The sequence below is a fragment of the Magnolia sinica genome, chromosome 8 (assembly GCF_029962835.1).
Source record: "Magnolia sinica isolate HGM2019 chromosome 8, MsV1, whole genome shotgun sequence".
In the NCBI taxonomy this organism is placed as follows: domain Eukaryota; kingdom Viridiplantae; phylum Streptophyta; class Magnoliopsida; order Magnoliales; family Magnoliaceae; genus Magnolia; species Magnolia sinica.
Genome location: NC_080580.1, coordinates 35,651,205 through 35,668,635, shown reverse-complemented (window position 1 = coordinate 35,668,635; position 17,431 = coordinate 35,651,205). Strand labels below are relative to the sequence as shown.

Here is a 17,431-nt window from a genome sequence, read left to right as displayed (position 1 = left end):
ACCGAATTTTCGTGATTGCAGCAGATCCTAGACTTTGAAACTACTGCAGACGCTTGTGAAGTGATGCAGATCAGTGGAGATGAATGCTAAGTGGTTTATAGATTAACCTTTTTTTTGTGATTGTTGAGTTTGGTTGCAGGTTTTGTGAAGTGGTTGGTATCAATGGTTTTTTTTTTGAAATCAATGGTTACTTCCCTTTTGTGCACTCATTTCTAAACTGATAGCCATCGATGCAGACCTGTCACCACCTATAGGAGTAGTACTTGGGCTTCATGCACTCATTTGTAGCCTGATTCATCAACTCATTTGTGTAACTAATTGACTTTTCCTTATTGCAACAGGTCCTAGACTTTTGTAACTAATGCACATGCTTGTGAAGTGATGCAGATCGATGGATGGTTGTGAAGTGATTCATTGACTTATTCTGTGATTGCAGTGATGGGTTGTAGGTTTTTGTGAAGCGATGCACATTAATGGTTAATTTTCCAAATCAACGGTTACTTTTCTTTCTTGCACTCATTTGTAAACTGATTCATGCACTCATGCATGTGAACTGGATTGTATCATGTGATTGCAGCAAATCCTAATCCCAATTTTCAACTGATTCATAGATTAAACTCCAGACAAATCTATCAACTGAAACTCATTTGTGAACTAAACTTGAACTGGAATGCGGACTATAGCTTTTAGTTTAGAAACAATTAATTGTCCATATACCATGGACTAAAGCTCACCTAGGACTCGGTTCACCTTGTTCCAGGTGCATAGTGAACATGGACTTCATAAAAATTCATCTGTGTCAAAGGTGGGGCATGGCCATTTTTGTAGGATAGGCAAGTCTTTCACCAACTGACCTGTTTGAATTTGGAAATTGAAAGACTTAATTTTCAGAATGAACCCTAAGTTTTGAAGTTTGAACTTGCATCTATTTCTAGAAAAAAAAGCCAGTTGTGTTTTGAAGTACCAATATGCAGTTCATTTTTGTCTTTGCAATAGTTTTGTCACTATGCCATTTGCCGCTCTTTGATGCCATTGAATTTATGATTCATTTAGCTCTAGCAATTTGCAAAATGAGAAGATGACTGATTACATTTTACAATCAATCCATCTCATGACATGTTGTAGTTCATGGTGACTCATGATGCATCATTCGCTAGAACTGTCACTACAAGAAGAAAGATCTCTCTCGGCGCTTGTAGGCGCCGCCAAAAACCCTAAAAACGCCGGTGCTTTCTTTTCGCAGCGCTAGGCAAGCGCCGATAAATGGGAGTGTCGCTAAAAGTTTTATCTGCGCTAGTATATCTTTAGCGGCGCCACTCTTTTGGCGGCGCTCATTCTGCATTTACCGACGCTTTGGGTGTTATTTCTGACAGAAGCGCCGGCATAAGTGTAAAAAGCGCCGGTAAAAGTCTTTGTATAGATTTGAAAGGCCCCAATATATAGGCCAATAATATTTTTTTTATTATATATAATTCAATTGAAAAACCTGCCTTTTTTTAATATTTGAAACATAACAAATGATGCAATACAATTAAAACTGAATATTAAATAATATTTATATTACTTCATAATAAAAAAGTATATATTTATTACAATAAATTAAAAATAGTCACGAATAAATAAATAAATAAAAACAAATCCTCTATATGGTCTACTCGTAGCACGAGTGGCGTCAAAAGGCTGAAGTGCTTGTAGGCCTAAATTCAGGCAGAATTGATTAAAATCCTGCACACAAGGAAAAAAAAAAAAGAGAGTAAAAAGGCAGCATTCGACAAATTGATGCATTGAAAATAATCAATCATTTGATCCTATCCTTAAAAAGTCAAAAACTATCAATCTGCATTTACCGACGCTTTGGGTGTTATTTCTGACAGAAGCGCCGGCATAAGTGTAAAAAGCGCCGGTAAAAGTCTTTGTATAGATTTGAAAGGCCCCAATATATAGGCCAATAATATTTTTTTTATTATATATAATTCAATTGAAAAACCTGCCTTTTTTTAATATTTGAAACATAACAAATGATGCAATACAATTAAAACTGAATATTAAATAATATTTATATTACTTCATAATAAAAAAGTATATATTTATTACAATAAATTAAAAATAGTCACGAATAAATAAATAAATAAAAACAAATCCTCTATATGGTCTACTCGTAGCACGAGTGGCGTCAAAAGGCTGAAGTGCTTGTAGGCCTAAATTCAGGCAGAATTGATTAAAATCCTGCACACAAGGAAAAAAAAAAAAGAGAGTAAAAAGGCAGCATTCGACAAATTGATGCATTGAAAATAATCAATCATTTGATCCTATCCTTAAAAAGTCAAAAACTATCAAGGCAACTACCGACGCTTTGGGTGTTATTTCTGACAGAAGCGCCGGCATAAGTGTAAAAAGCGCCGGTAAAAGTCTTTGTATAGATTTGAAAGGCCCCAATATATAGGCCAATAATATTTTTTTTATTATATATAATTCAATTGAAAAACCTGCCTTTTTTTAATATTTGAAACATAACAAATGATGCAATACAATTAAAACTGAATATTAAATAATATTTATATTACTTCATAATAAAAAAGTATATATTTATTACAATAAATTAAAAATAGTCACGAATAAATAAATAAATAAAAACAAATCCTCTATATGGTCTACTCGTAGCACGAGTGGCGTCAAAAGGCTGAAGTGCTTGTAGGCCTAAATTCAGGCAGAATTGATTAAAATCCTGCACACAAGGAAAAAAAAAAAAGAGAGTAAAAAGGCAGCATTCGACAAATTGATGCATTGAAAATAATCAATCATTTGATCCTATCCTTAAAAAGTCAAAAACTATCAATCTGCATTTACCGACGCTTTGGGTGTTATTTCTGACAGAAGCGCCGGCATAAGTGTAAAAAGCGCCGGTAAAAGTCTTTGTATAGATTTGAAAGGCCCCAATATATAGGCCAATAATATTTTTTTTATTATATATAATTCAATTGAAAAACCTGCCTTTTTTTAATATTTGAAACATAACAAATGATGCAATACAATTAAAACTGAATATTAAATAATATTTATATTACTTCATAATAAAAAAGTATATATTTATTACAATAAATTAAAAATAGTCACGAATAAATAAATAAATAAAAACAAATCCTCTATATGGTCTACTCGTAGCACGAGTGGCGTCAAAAGGCTGAAGTGCTTGTAGGCCTAAATTCAGGCAGAATTGATTAAAATCCTGCACACAAGGAAAAAAAAAAAAGAGAGTAAAAAGGCAGCATTCGACAAATTGATGCATTGAAAATAATCAATCATTTGATCCTATCCTTAAAAAGTCAAAAACTATCAATCTGCATTTACCGACGCTTTGGGTGTTATTTCTGACAGAAGCGCCGGCATAAGTGTAAAAAGCGCCGGTAAAAGTCTTTGTATAGATTTGAAAGGCCCCAATATATAGGCCAATAATATTTTTTTTATTATATATAATTCAATTGAAAAACCTGCCTTTTTTTAATATTTGAAACATAACAAATGATGCAATACAATTAAAACTGAATATTAAATAATATTTATATTACTTCATAATAAAAAAGTATATATTTATTACAATAAATTAAAAATAGTCACGAATAAATAAATAAATAAAAACAAATCCTCTATATGGTCTACTCGTAACACGAGTGGCGTCAAAAGGCTGAAGTGCTTGTAGGCCTAAATTCAGGCAAAATTGATTAAAATCCTGCACACAAGAAAATAAAATTTTTTTAGTAAAAAGGCAGCATTCGACAAATTGATGCATTGAAAATAATCAATCATTTGATCCTATCCTTAAAAAGTCAAAAACTATCAATCTGCATTTACCGACGCTTTGGGTGTTATTTCTGACAGAAGCGCCGGCATAAGTGTAAAAAGCGCCGGTAAAAGTCTTTGTATAGATTTGAAAGGCCCCAATATATAGGCCAATAATATTTTTTTTATTATATATAATTCAATTGAAAAACCTGCCTTTTTTTAATATTTGAAACATAACAAATGATGCAATACAATTAAAACTGAATATTAAATAATATTTATATTACTTCATAATAAAAAAGTATATATTTATTACAATAAATTAAAAATAGTCACGAATAAATAAATAAATAAAAACAAATCCTCTATATGGTCTACTCGTAGCACGAGTGGCGTCAAAAGGTTGAAGTGCTTGTAGGCCTAAATTCAGGCAGAATTGATTAAAATCCTGCACACAAGGAAAAAAAAAAAAGAGAGTAAAAAGGCAGCATTCGACAAATTGATGCATTGAAAATAATCAATCATTTGATCCTATCCTTAAAAAGTCAAAAACTATCAACTGCATTTACCGACGCTTTGGGTGTTATTTCTGACAGAAGCGCCGGCATAAGTGTAAAAAGCGCCGGTAAAAGTCTTTGTATAGATTTGAAAGGCCCCAATATATAGGCCAATAATATTTTTTTATTATATATTAATTCAATTGAAAAACCTGCATTTTTTTTAATATTTGAAACATTAAAAATGATGCAATATAATTAAAACTGAATATTAAATAAAATTTATATTACTTCATAATTAAAAAATATAATATTTATTACAGTAAATTAAAAATGGTCTCGAATAAATAAATAAATAAAAACAAATCCTCTATATGGTCTACTCATAGCACGAGTGGCATTAAAAGGTTGAAGTGCTTGTAGGCCTAAATTCAAGCACAATTGATTAAAATCCTACACACAAGAAAAAAAAAAGAGTCAAAAAGCAGCATTCAACAAATTGATGCATGGAAAATAATCAATCATTTGATCTTATCCTTAAAAAGTCAAAAACTATCAATCTGCATTTACCGACGCTTTGGGTGTTATTTCTGACAGAAGCGCCGGCATAAGTGTAAAAAGCGCCGGTAAAAGTCTTTGTATAGATTTGAAAGGCCCCAATATATAGGCCAATAATATTTTTTTTATTATATATAATTCAATTGAAAAACCTGCCTTTTTTTAATATTTGAAACATAACAAATGATGCAATACAATTAAAACTGAATATTAAATAATATTTATATTACTTCATAATAAAAAAGTATATATTTATTACAATAAATTAAAAATAGTCACGAATAAATAAATAAATAAAAACAAATCCTCTATATGGTCTACTCGTAGCACGAGTGGCGTCAAAAGGCTGAAGTGCTTGTAGGCCTAAATTCAGGCAGAATTGATTAAAATCCTGCACACAAGGAAAAAAAAAAAAGAGAGTAAAAAGGCAGCATTCGACAAATTGATGCATTGAAAATAATCAATCATTTGATCCTATCCTTAAAAAGTCAAAAACTATCAATCTGCATTTACCGACGCTTTGGGTGTTATTTCTGACAGAAGCGCCGGCATAAGTGTAAAAAGCGCCGGTAAAAGTCTTTGTATAGATTTGAAAGGCCCCAATATATAGGCCAATAATATTTTTTTTATTATATATAATTCAATTGAAAAACCTGCCTTTTTTTAATATTTGAAACATAACAAATGATGCAATACAATTAAAACTGAATATTAAATAATATTTATATTACTTCATAATAAAAAAGTATATATTTATTACAATAAATTAAAAATAGTCACGAATAAATAAATAAATAAAAACAAATCCTCTATATGGTCTACTCGTAGCACGAGTGGCGTCAAAAGGCTGAAGTGCTTGTAGGCCTAAATTCAGGCAGAATTGATTAAAATCCTGCACACAAGGAAAAAAAAAAAAGAGAGTAAAAAGGCAGCATTCGACAAATTGATGCATTGAAAATAATCAATCATTTGATCCTATCCTTAAAAAGTCAAAAACTATCAATCTGCATTTACCGACGCTTTGGGTGTTATTTCTGACAGAAGCGCCGGCATAAGTGTAAAAAGCGCCGGTAAAAGTCTTTGTATAGATTTGAAAGGCCCCAATATATAGGCCAATAATATTTTTTTTATTATATATAATTCAATTGAAAAACCTGCCTTTTTTTAATATTTGAAACATAACAAATGATGCAATACAATTAAAACTGAATATTAAATAATATTTATATTACTTCATAATAAAAAAGTATATATTTATTACAATAAATTAAAAATAGTCACGAATAAATAAATAAATAAAAACAAATCCTCTATATGGTCTACTCGTAGCACGAGTGGCGTCAAAAGGCTGAAGTGCTTGTAGGCCTAAATTCAGGCATAATTGATTAAAATCCTGCACACAAGGAAAAAAAAAAAAGAGAGTAAAAAGGCAGCATTCGACAAATTGATGCATTGAAAATAATCAATCATTTGATCCTATCCTTAAAAAGTCAAAAACTATCAACTGCATTTACCGACGCTTTGGGTGTTATTTCTGACAGAAGCGCCGGCATAAGTGTAAAAAGCGCCGGTAAAAGTCTTTGTATAGATTTGAAAGGCCCCAATATATAGGCCAATAATATTTTTTTTATTATATATAATTCAATTGAAAAACCTGCCTTTTTTTAATATTTGAAACATAACAAATGATGCAATACAATTAAAACTGAATATTAAATAATATTTATATTACTTCATAATAAAAAAGTATATATTTATTACAATAAATTAAAAATAGTCACGAATAAATAAATAAATAAAAACAAATCCTCTATATGGTCTACTCGTAGCACGAGTGGCGTCAAAAGGCTGAAGTGCTTGTAGGCCTAAATTCAGGCAGAATTGATTAAAATCCTGCACACAAGCAAAAAAAAAAAAGAGAGTAAAAAGGCAGCATTCGACAAATTGATGCATTGAAAATAATCAATCATTTGATCCTATCCTTAAAAAGTCAAAAACTATCAACTGCATTTACCGACGCTTTGGGTGTTATTTCTGACAGAAGCGCCGGCATAAGTGTAAAAAGCGCCGGTAAAAGTCTTTGTATAGATTTGAAAGGCCCCAATATATAGGCCAATAATATTTTTTTTATTATATATAATTCAATTGAAAAACCTGCCTTTTTTTAATATTTGAAACATAACAAATGATGCAATACAATTAAAACTGAATATTAAATAATATTTATATTACTTCATAATAAAAAAGTATATATTTATTACAATAAATTAAAAATAGTCACGAATAAATAAATAAATAAAAACAAATCCTCTATATGGTCTACTCGTAGCACGAGTGGCGTCAAAAGGCTGAAGTGCTTGTAGGCCTAAATTCAGGCAGAATTGATTAAAATCCTGCACACAAGGAAAAAAAAAAAAGAGAGTAAAAAGGCAGCATTCGACAAATTGATGCATTGAAAATAATCAATCATTTGATCCTATCCTTAAAAAGTCAAAAACTATCAACTGCATTTACCGACGCTTTGGGTGTTATTTCTGACAGAAGCGCCGGCATAAGTGTAAAAAGCGCCGGTAAAAGTCTTTGTATAGATTTGAAAGGCCCCAATATATAGGCCAATAATATTTTTTTTATTATATATAATTCAATTGAAAAACCTGCCTTTTTTTAATATTTGAAACATAACAAATGATGCAATACAATTAAAACTGAATATTAAATAATATTTATATTACTTCATAATAAAAAAGTATATATTTATTACAATAAATTAAAAATAGTCACGAATAAATAAATAAATAAAAACAAATCCTCTATATGGTCTACTCGTAGCACGAGTGGCGTCAAAAGGCTGAAGTGCTTGTATGCATAAATTCAGGCAGAATTGATTAAAATCCTGCACACAAGTAAAAAAAAAAAAGAGAGTAAAAAGGCAGCATTCGACAAATTGATGCATTGAAAATAATCAATCATTTGATCCTATCCTTAAAAAGTCAAAAACTATCAATCTGCATTTACCGACGCTTTGGGTGTTATTTCTGACAGAAGCGCCGGCATAAGTGTAAAAAGCGCCGGTAAAAGTCTTTGTATAGATTTGAAAGGCCCCAATATATAGGCCAATAATATTTTTTTTATTATATATAATTCAATTGAAAAACCTGCCTTTTTTTAATATTTGAAACATAACAAATGATGCAATACAATTAAAACTGAATATTAAATAATATTTATATTACTTCATAATAAAAAAGTATATATTTATTACAATAAATTAAAAATAGTCACGAATAAATAAATAAATAAAAACAAATCCTCTATATGGTCTACTCGTAGCACGAGTGGCGTCAAAAGGCTGAAGTGCTTGTAGGCCTAAATTCAGGCAGAATTGATTAAAATCCTGCACACAAGGAAAAAAAAAAAAGAGAGTAAAAAGGCAGCATTCGACAAATTGATGCATTGAAAATAATCAATCATTTGATCCTATCCTTAAAAAGTCAAAAACTATCAATCTGCATTTACCGACGCTTTGGGTGTTATTTCTGACAGAAGCGCCGGCATAAGTGTAAAAAGCGCCGGTAAAAGTCTTTGTATAGATTTGAAAGGCCCCAATATATAGGCCAATAATATTTTTTTTATTATATATAATTCAATTGAAAAACCTGCCTTTTTTTAATATTTGAAACATAACAAATGATGCAATACAATTAAAACTGAATATTAAATAATATTTATATTACTTCATAATAAAAAAGTATATATTTATTACAATAAATTAAAAATAGTCACGAATAAATAAATAAATAAAAACAAATCCTCTATATGGTCTACTCGTAGCACGCGTGGCGGCAAAAGGCTGAAGTGCTTGTAGGCCTAAATTCAGGCAGAATTGATTAAAATCCTGCACACAAGGAAAAAAAAAAAAGAGAGTAAAAAGGCAGCATTCGACAAATTGATGCATTGAAAATAATCAATCATTTGATCCTATCCTTAAAAAGTCAAAAACTATCAACTGCATTTACCGACGCTTTGGGTGTTATTTCTGACAGAAGCGCCGGCATAAGTGTAAAAAGCGCCGGTAAAAGTCTGTGTATAGATTTGAAAGGCCCCAATATATAGGCCAATAATATTTTTTTTATTATATATAATTCAATTGAAAAACCTGCCTTTTTTTAATATTTGAAACATAACAAATGATGCAATACAATTAAAACTGAATATTAAATAATATTTATATTACTTCATAATAAAAAAGTATATATTTATTACAATAAATTAAAAATAGTCACGAATAAATAAATAAATAAAAACAAATCCTCTATATGGTCTACTCGGAGCACGAGTGGCGTCAAAAGGCTGAAGTGCTTGTAGGCCTAAATTCAGGCAGAATTGATTAAAATCCTGCACACAAGGAAAAAAAAAAAAGAGAGTAAAAAGGCAGCATTCGACAAATTGATGCATTGAAAATAATCAATCATTTGATCCTATCCTTAAAAAGTCAAAAACTATCAATCTGCATTTACCGACGCTTTGGGTGTTATTTCTGACAGAAGCGCCGGCATAAGTGTAAAAAGCGCCGGTAAAAGTCTTTGTATAGATTTGAAAGGCCCCAATATATAGGCCAATAATATTTTTTTTATTATATATAATTCAATTGAAAAACCTGCCTTTTTTTAATATTTGAAACATAACAAATGATGCAATACAATTAAAACTGAATATTAAATAATATTTATATTACTTCATAATAAAAAAGTATATATTTATTACAATAAATTAAAAATAGTCACGAATAAATAAATAAATAAAAACAAATCCTCTATATGGTCTACTCGTAGCACGAGTGGCGTCAAAAGGCTGAAGTGCTTGTAGGCCTAAATTCAGGCAGAATTGATTAAAATCCTGCACACAAGGAAAAAAAAAAAAGAGAGTAAAAAGGCAGCATTCGACAAATTGATGCATTGAAAATAATCAATCATTTGATCCTATCCTTAAAAAGTCAAAAACTATCAACTGCATTTACCGACGCTTTGGGTGTTATTTCTGACAGAAGCGCCGGCATAAGTGTAAAAAGCGCCGGTAAAAGTCTTTGTATAGATTTGAAAGGCCCCAATATATAGGCCAATAATATTTTTTTTATTATATATAATTCAATTGAAAAACCTGCCTTTTTTTAATATTTGAAACATAACAAATGATGCAATACAATTAAAACTGAATATTAAATAATATTTATATTACTTCATAATAAAAAAGTATATATTTATTACAATAAATTAAAAATAGTCACGAATAAATAAATAAATAAAAACAAATCCTCTATATGGTCTACTCGTAGCACGAGTGGCGTCAAAAGGCTGAAGTGCTTGTAGGCCTAAATTCAGGCAGAATTGATTAAAATCCTGCACACAAGGAAAAAAAAAAAAGAGAGTAAAAAGGCAGCATTCGACAAATTGATGCATTGAAAATAATCAATCATTTGATCCTATCCTTAAAAAGTCAAAAACTATCAATCTGCATTTACCGACGCTTTGGGTGTTATTTCTGACAGAAGCGCCGGCATAAGTGTAAAAAGCGCCGGTAAAAGTCTTTGTATAGATTTGAAAGGCCCCAATATATAGGCCAATAATATTTTTTTTATTATATATAATTCAATTGAAAAACCTGCCTTTTTTTAATATTTGAAACATAACAAATGATGCAATACAATTAAAACTGAATATTAAATAATATTTATATTACTTCATAATAAAAAAGTATATATTTATTACAATAAATTAAAAATAGTCACGAATAAATAAATAAATAAAAACAAATCCTCTATATGGTCTACTCGTAGCACGAGTGGCGTCAAAAGGCTGAAGTGCTTGTAGGCCTAAATTCAGGCAGAATTGATTAAAATCCTGCACACAAGGAAAAAAAAAAAAGAGAGTAAAAAGGCAGCATTCGACAAATTGATGCATTGAAAATAATCAATCATTTGATCCTATCCTTAAAAAGTCAAAAACTATCAACTGCATTTACCGACGCTTTGGGTGTTATTTCTGACAGAAGCGCCGGCATAAGTGTAAAAAGCGCCGGTAAAAGTCTTTGTATAGATTTGAAAGGCCCCAATATATAGGCCAATAATATTTTTTTTATTATATATAATTCAATTGAAAAACCTGCCTTTTTTTAATATTTGAAACATAACAAATGATGCAATACAATTAAAACTGAATATTAAATAATATTTATATTACTTCATAATAAAAAAGTATATATTTATTACAATAAATTAAAAATAGTCACGAATAAATAAATAAATAAAAACAAATCCTCTATATGGTCTACTCGTAGCACGAGTGGCGTCAAAAGGCTGAAGTGCTTGTAGGCCTAAATTCAGGCAGAATTGATTAAAATCCTGCACACAAGGAAAAAAAAAAAAGAGAGTAAAAAGGCAGCATTCGACAAATTGATGCATTGAAAATAATCAATCATTTGATCCTATCCTTAAAAAGTCAAAAACTATCAATCTGCATTTACCGACGCTTTGGGTGTTATTTCTGACAGAAGCGCCGGCATAAGTGTAAAAAGCGCCGGTAAAAGTCTTTGTATAGATTTGAAAGGCCCCAATATATAGGCCAATAATATTTTTTTTATTATATATAATTCAATTGAAAAACCTGCCTTTTTTTAATATTTGAAACATAACAAATGATGCAATACAATTAAAACTGAATATTAAATAATATTTATATTACTTCATAATAAAAAAGTATATATTTATTACAATAAATTAAAAATAGTCACGAATAAATAAATAAATAAAAACAAATCCTCTATATGGTCTACTCGTAGCACGAGTGGCGTCAAAAGGCTGAAGTGCTTGTAGGCCTAAATTCAGGCAGAATTGATTAAAATCCTGCACACAAGGAAAAAAAAAAAAGAGAGTAAAAAGGCAGCATTCGACAAATTGATGCATTGAAAATAATCAATCATTTGATCCTATCCTTAAAAAGTCAAAAACTATCAACTGCATTTACCGACGCTTTGGGTGTTATTTCTGACAGAAGCGCCGGCATAAGTGTAAAAAGCGCCGGTAAAAGTCTTTGTATAGATTTGAAAGGCCCCAATATATAGGCCAATAATATTTTTTTTATTATATATAATTCAATTGAAAAACCTGCCTTTTTTTAATATTTGAAACATAACAAATGATGCAATACAATTAAAACTGAATATTAAATAATATTTATATTACTTCATAATAAAAAAGTATATATTTATTACAATAAATTAAAAATAGTCACGAATAAATAAATAAATAAAAACAAATCCTCTATATGGTCTACTCGTAGCACGAGTGGCGTCAAAAGGCTGAAGTGCTTGTAGGCCTAAATTCAGGCAGAATTGATTAAAATCCTGCACACAAGGAAAAAAAAAAAAGAGAGTAAAAAGGCAGCATTCGACAAATTGATGCATTGAAAATAATCAATCATTTGATCCTATCCTTAAAAAGTCAAAAACTATCAATCTGCATTTACCGACGCTTTGGGTGTTATTTCTGACAGAAGCGCCGGCATAAGTGTAAAAAGCGCCGGTAAAAGTCTTTGTATAGATTTGAAAGGCCCCAATATATAGGCCAATAATATTTTTTTTATTATATATAATTCAATTGAAAAACCTGCCTTTTTTTAATATTTGAAACATAACAAATGATGCAATACAATTAAAACTGAATATTAAATAATATTTATATTACTTCATAATAAAAAAGTATATATTTATTACAATAAATTAAAAATAGTCACGAATAAATAAATAAATAAAAACAAATCCTCTATATGGTCTACTCGTAGCACGAGTGGCGTCAAAAGGCTGAAGTGCTTGTAGGCCTAAATTCAGGCAGAATTGATTAAAATCCTGCACACAAGGAAAAAAAAAAAAGAGAGTAAAAAGGCAGCATTCGACAAATTGATGCATTGAAAATAATCAATCATTTGATCCTATCCTTAAAAAGTCAAAAACTATCAATCTGCATTTACCGACGCTTTGGGTGTTATTTCTGACAGAAGCGCCGGCATAAGTGTAAAAAGCGCCGGTAAAAGTCTTTGTATAGATTTGAAAGGCCCCAATATATAGGCCAATAATATTTTTTTTATTATATATAATTCAATTGAAAAACCTGCCTTTTTTTAATATTTGAAACATAACAAATGATGCAATACAATTAAAACTGAATATTAAATAATATTTATATTACTTCATAATAAAAAAGTATATATTTATTACAATAAATTAAAAATAGTCACGAATAAATAAATAAATAAAAACAAATCCTCTATATGGTCTACTCGTAGCACGAGTGGCGTCAAAAGGCTGAAGTGCTTGTAGGCCTAAATTCAGGCAGAATTGATTAAAATCCTGCACACAAGGAAAAAAAAAAAAGAGAGTAAAAAGGCAGCATTCGACAAATTGATGCATTGAAAATAATCAATCATTTGATCCTATCCTTAAAAAGTCAAAAACTATCAATCTGCATTTACCGACGCTTTGGGTGTTATTTCTGACAGAAGCGCCGGCATAAGTGTAAAAAGCGCCGGTAAAAGTCTTTGTATAGATTTGAAAGGCCCCAATATATAGGCCAATAATATTTTTTTTATTATATATAATTCAATTGAAAAACCTGCCTTTTTTTAATATTTGAAACATAACAAATGATGCAATACAATTAAAACTGAATATTAAATAATATTTATATTACTTCATAATAAAAAAGTATATATTTATTACAATAAATTAAAAATAGTCACGAATAAATAAATAAATAAAAACAAATCCTCTATATGGTCTACTCGTAGCACGAGTGGCGTCAAAAGGCTGAAGTGCTTGTAGGCCTAAATTCAGGCAGAATTGATTAAAATCCTGCACACAAGGAAAAAAAAAAAAGAGAGTAAAAAGGCAGCATTCGACAAATTGATGCATTGAAAATAATCAATCATTTGATCCTATCCTTAAAAAGTCAAAAACTATCAAGGCAACAAATGTTGTAACTTGTTTCCATTACATCTATTGGCCCTACATTGATGCATGTGTTTTATCCACACCCGTCCATCCATATGCACCCTTCACACGTGACATTCAAGTGTACACGTGACCAATATCAGTGGTGAATCTGGTTCATTAATTACAATTCTATGATCTGCTTTAGGTGACATGGATGAAACTGGATGGTATCTAAGATGTGTTGAGAATCCAAGCAAGAATCTTCGACATAATGATCACAATAATAGTAGTAAAGGAACATATTTAGAAAGTTAAGAATCTATTAGCATCTACAACAACTCTCAATTTAATTACACTCTAATATTAAAAAAAGAAAAAATCAAAGAAAACCATTCCAAAATATCAAAGCATTACCTCATATATTTCTCTGCATAGATAATGAAACAAGGTTCAAAAACTGAATCTCCAGATAAACCAATGAAAAAGTGAAAAATTGAGTTGATAAAAACTTGCCTATAATCAGAGGAAGACATGGCCCCAAGCTCATGCTCCAACTGCTGCATGGCATCAAGGTTCTGCCTGATCCTTGCATCAAGTCTACAAATCTGCAGGAATTTCAGTTTACTACAACTGAATATCAGAAAAATGAAATGAAGAATGTAGAGAAAGTTTCTTCTTTCTTCTTCTTTTCTTTTGTATTGAAGGAATTTCAGTTTAAGCCATGCTTGAATCCAAGGTTACTTCAAACATGAAGAATTTGAATTCACAAAAATATTGTTTAATTTTCTGTATACCTTTTTAAACTCTAGAAATTCAATTAATTTTACTTATTTTTAGCTGGTGAATCTCTGATTTCAATTTTTCCAAAAACCCATTTTAGGATTCTTTTCCTTATGCTTGGCTGGTCAACTGGATTCCATGTTTTAATCCAATCAAAATTGCATGGCACACAACTGGAGTTGAAGAATGTAATATCAAAAGATTCTCTTCTCAAGAATGTAATATAAAACATGACAGAAAAAAGATCCTAGAATGTATATTTGTTGGAAATTCACTACAGAAAATGGTAGGCTCTGGTAATATTCTCCCATTAAATCAGGTGTGAAATATTCCTTTTCACTGTTTGTTTGAAGGTTACCAATCAGATAAAACAGGGCATGATTTTAGAAATCTACAAAATCTGCATTTAAAAAAGGAGGAGCCAAGCTAGCATTGCAAGGCCCAGCACATTTTCACATTTTTTTTTACTAAAATTTCTATCTAAGCTGTCCCTAAATCATGTGGTTGGAAAAACTTTTAGGAAACAAGTCATCCATGGGCCTTAGAATAGGAACAATTCATAAAGAACTCACATTCAACAAAAAAAAAAAAAGCTAAAAAAGAAAAGCCTAAAAAATAGTGGCATGGCTCTGGATCATTTGGTTTTTATGATTTCGGACATATGGAGTATCCACAGTTAGGTATAATAGATGAACAGTTTGGATCTCATACATATGTGCCTTACATACCTGACATAACTAAGATATTAGCATCTAGCACTGCATACTTGATGATTTATACAACAATGAAGCACTTTGGCATCTGCCCCGTCTAAAGATGGGCCCATGGCTTGAGTTTGGATCAGTACTTGTATGCCCATGATTTGAGCGGCCCGACTTGTATTAGGCTGAAGTGTCCTGTTACCTGTTACAAGTGTGGCCAGTAGTTGTGAGATACAAACTTTAATTTGATAAGCTCTGTCAAAGAATATAGAATATAAATATCAACTGTTTAGGAAAAAGATGGACAGCAATTAGATGGTAAGGTACACCCAATTAGATTGGGTTGGGTTATGGCAAAAAGAGAATTTATAAATTCCTAGATGGCCAAATAGAACTTAGATGGTAAGGTACACCCAGTCAGTTTCTCATAAAGAATTTGTTTCCAGAAAATAAATTCTTTAGCAACTTGTAAATTCCTAGTTTCCAAACAACCCAAAATACAGATTCGTTACATCACATATGGATAAGGAATAGAAGATTATAACCAACTTATTTGGAAGTGTAAACAAAGAGATGCAAGTGAGTTCTACTGTGTGCTTGTAAGTAATCAGATTACATGCAAAATCATTCATGTTGATAGCTTCCAACATTCTCAATCTGCAAAATCATTCATGTTGATAACTTCCAACATTCTCAATATGATCTAACATGAACCTTGCATGTATTTGGGGTTCTTTCGGAATGGGTCTGCTTCCGAAAGAAAACTACTGCAACTGGTATACTTACCGAGACGAGGTTGATTGCCTCTTTACTGGCAGATGGTATGAGCACAGAAAGCTGGACAATTGCACACTGCAATATTAAATCAGCAACATTTAATTCTCTGACTTCAAAAGAACTTCATTGGATGTTAACAGAAAATACAAGTGAGTGTTTTAAATGCATTTTCTGACATAATCAACACCCAAACAAGACATCATGACTTGAAGTGTCTATTTAGAAGCAAGGAAATTGCAATTTGGTCATTTCAGTTTATAAGTACAAATAATTGCAATTTGTTTTGACAACACATCCATACATTCACATCAAAATAATAACAAACCATCCAAGTAAAATGATAAAATCCAACAACCAATCTCCAACATCACTATCTTAATCATGTTCTTTCGCATCTCAACACTTTCTAGTAATAGAATTACTCTCTATTACTTAGATAGCCTGCATGTGGATAGCAGGGCTGCCATGTGAATTTAGCAAACCTCAACTTTTTCCTTTCCAATAGAGTCAGCAACACAATTAAAAGAAATACTAGGAATCTACACATGACATGATGGTTAACTATGAAGGGCAATAAGATCACAGGGTTACTAAAATTGAAACCTCCTAGATAACTAATAATATTGAAATTTGTCACAATAGCTGGAATATCATGAAAGGATCCATAAAAGCATTGTTTTATACAAGGCAACCAATCAAGGAAGTTCTCTAGCTATGCATCTCTATATGAATTGTGACTCAGATTCCTGCACTTGGAAAAAAGATCAGTTGGCAACCACTAAAAAAAAAGAAAAAAGACAATATTCAATAAATGATGTTTGACAATTAGAATCTGAATGCATCAAAGCTACCCCTTTGTTGAATTGAAGGCAGATCATGGGAATTCAATTAGAAGCTGGCCCCCCAATGCGCCAACCCAATCTCACACAGATTCCCAATTTCGACTTTTGTGTATTTGAGATAATATATTTTCATAAAAAATAAAAATAAAGTGGCACTTTCAACACTCTGTAGGAATTGTTCATACATATTAGAGGTGACTTAGTCAAGAAATACAAAATGAAACAGCAAATAAATAAACAAATTAAAAATATCTAATCTGTCAAACTTCTAAATCAGCCAAATGTAAAATGAGACACATGCAGACATGAAGTGGTTGCACTAATTGTTATTTCGTAAATTGATGAAAAAGGTGCAAACATTATTTGGTAAATCTGAAATGAAGTGTGCTAACTAAAATATCATGTTGCAACTTAATTATTGCAATCAAAATCAGTCTATACCCAAACAACGGCAGTCAGTTACAACACACGCACACTCATGTTGGGGTAAAAACTAATCCTTCCTAGTTTACTC

The 17,431-nt window shown here is 30.7% G+C and overlaps 1 long non-coding RNA gene across 1 annotated transcript; it reads right to left on the bottom strand.

Annotated features, from left to right (window-relative positions):
* Nucleotides 1–4,535: 4,535 nt before the first annotated feature.
* Nucleotides 4,536–16,172, bottom strand: LOC131253242 (uncharacterized). The gene is made up of 2 exons (XR_009175057.1): nt 16,085–16,172; nt 4,536–4,730 (listed from the first exon to the last, which is right to left on the bottom strand). It is a non-coding gene; the product is annotated as an uncharacterized LOC131253242 (long non-coding RNA).
* Between the last annotated feature and the right edge of the window lie 1,259 nt (nt 16,173–17,431).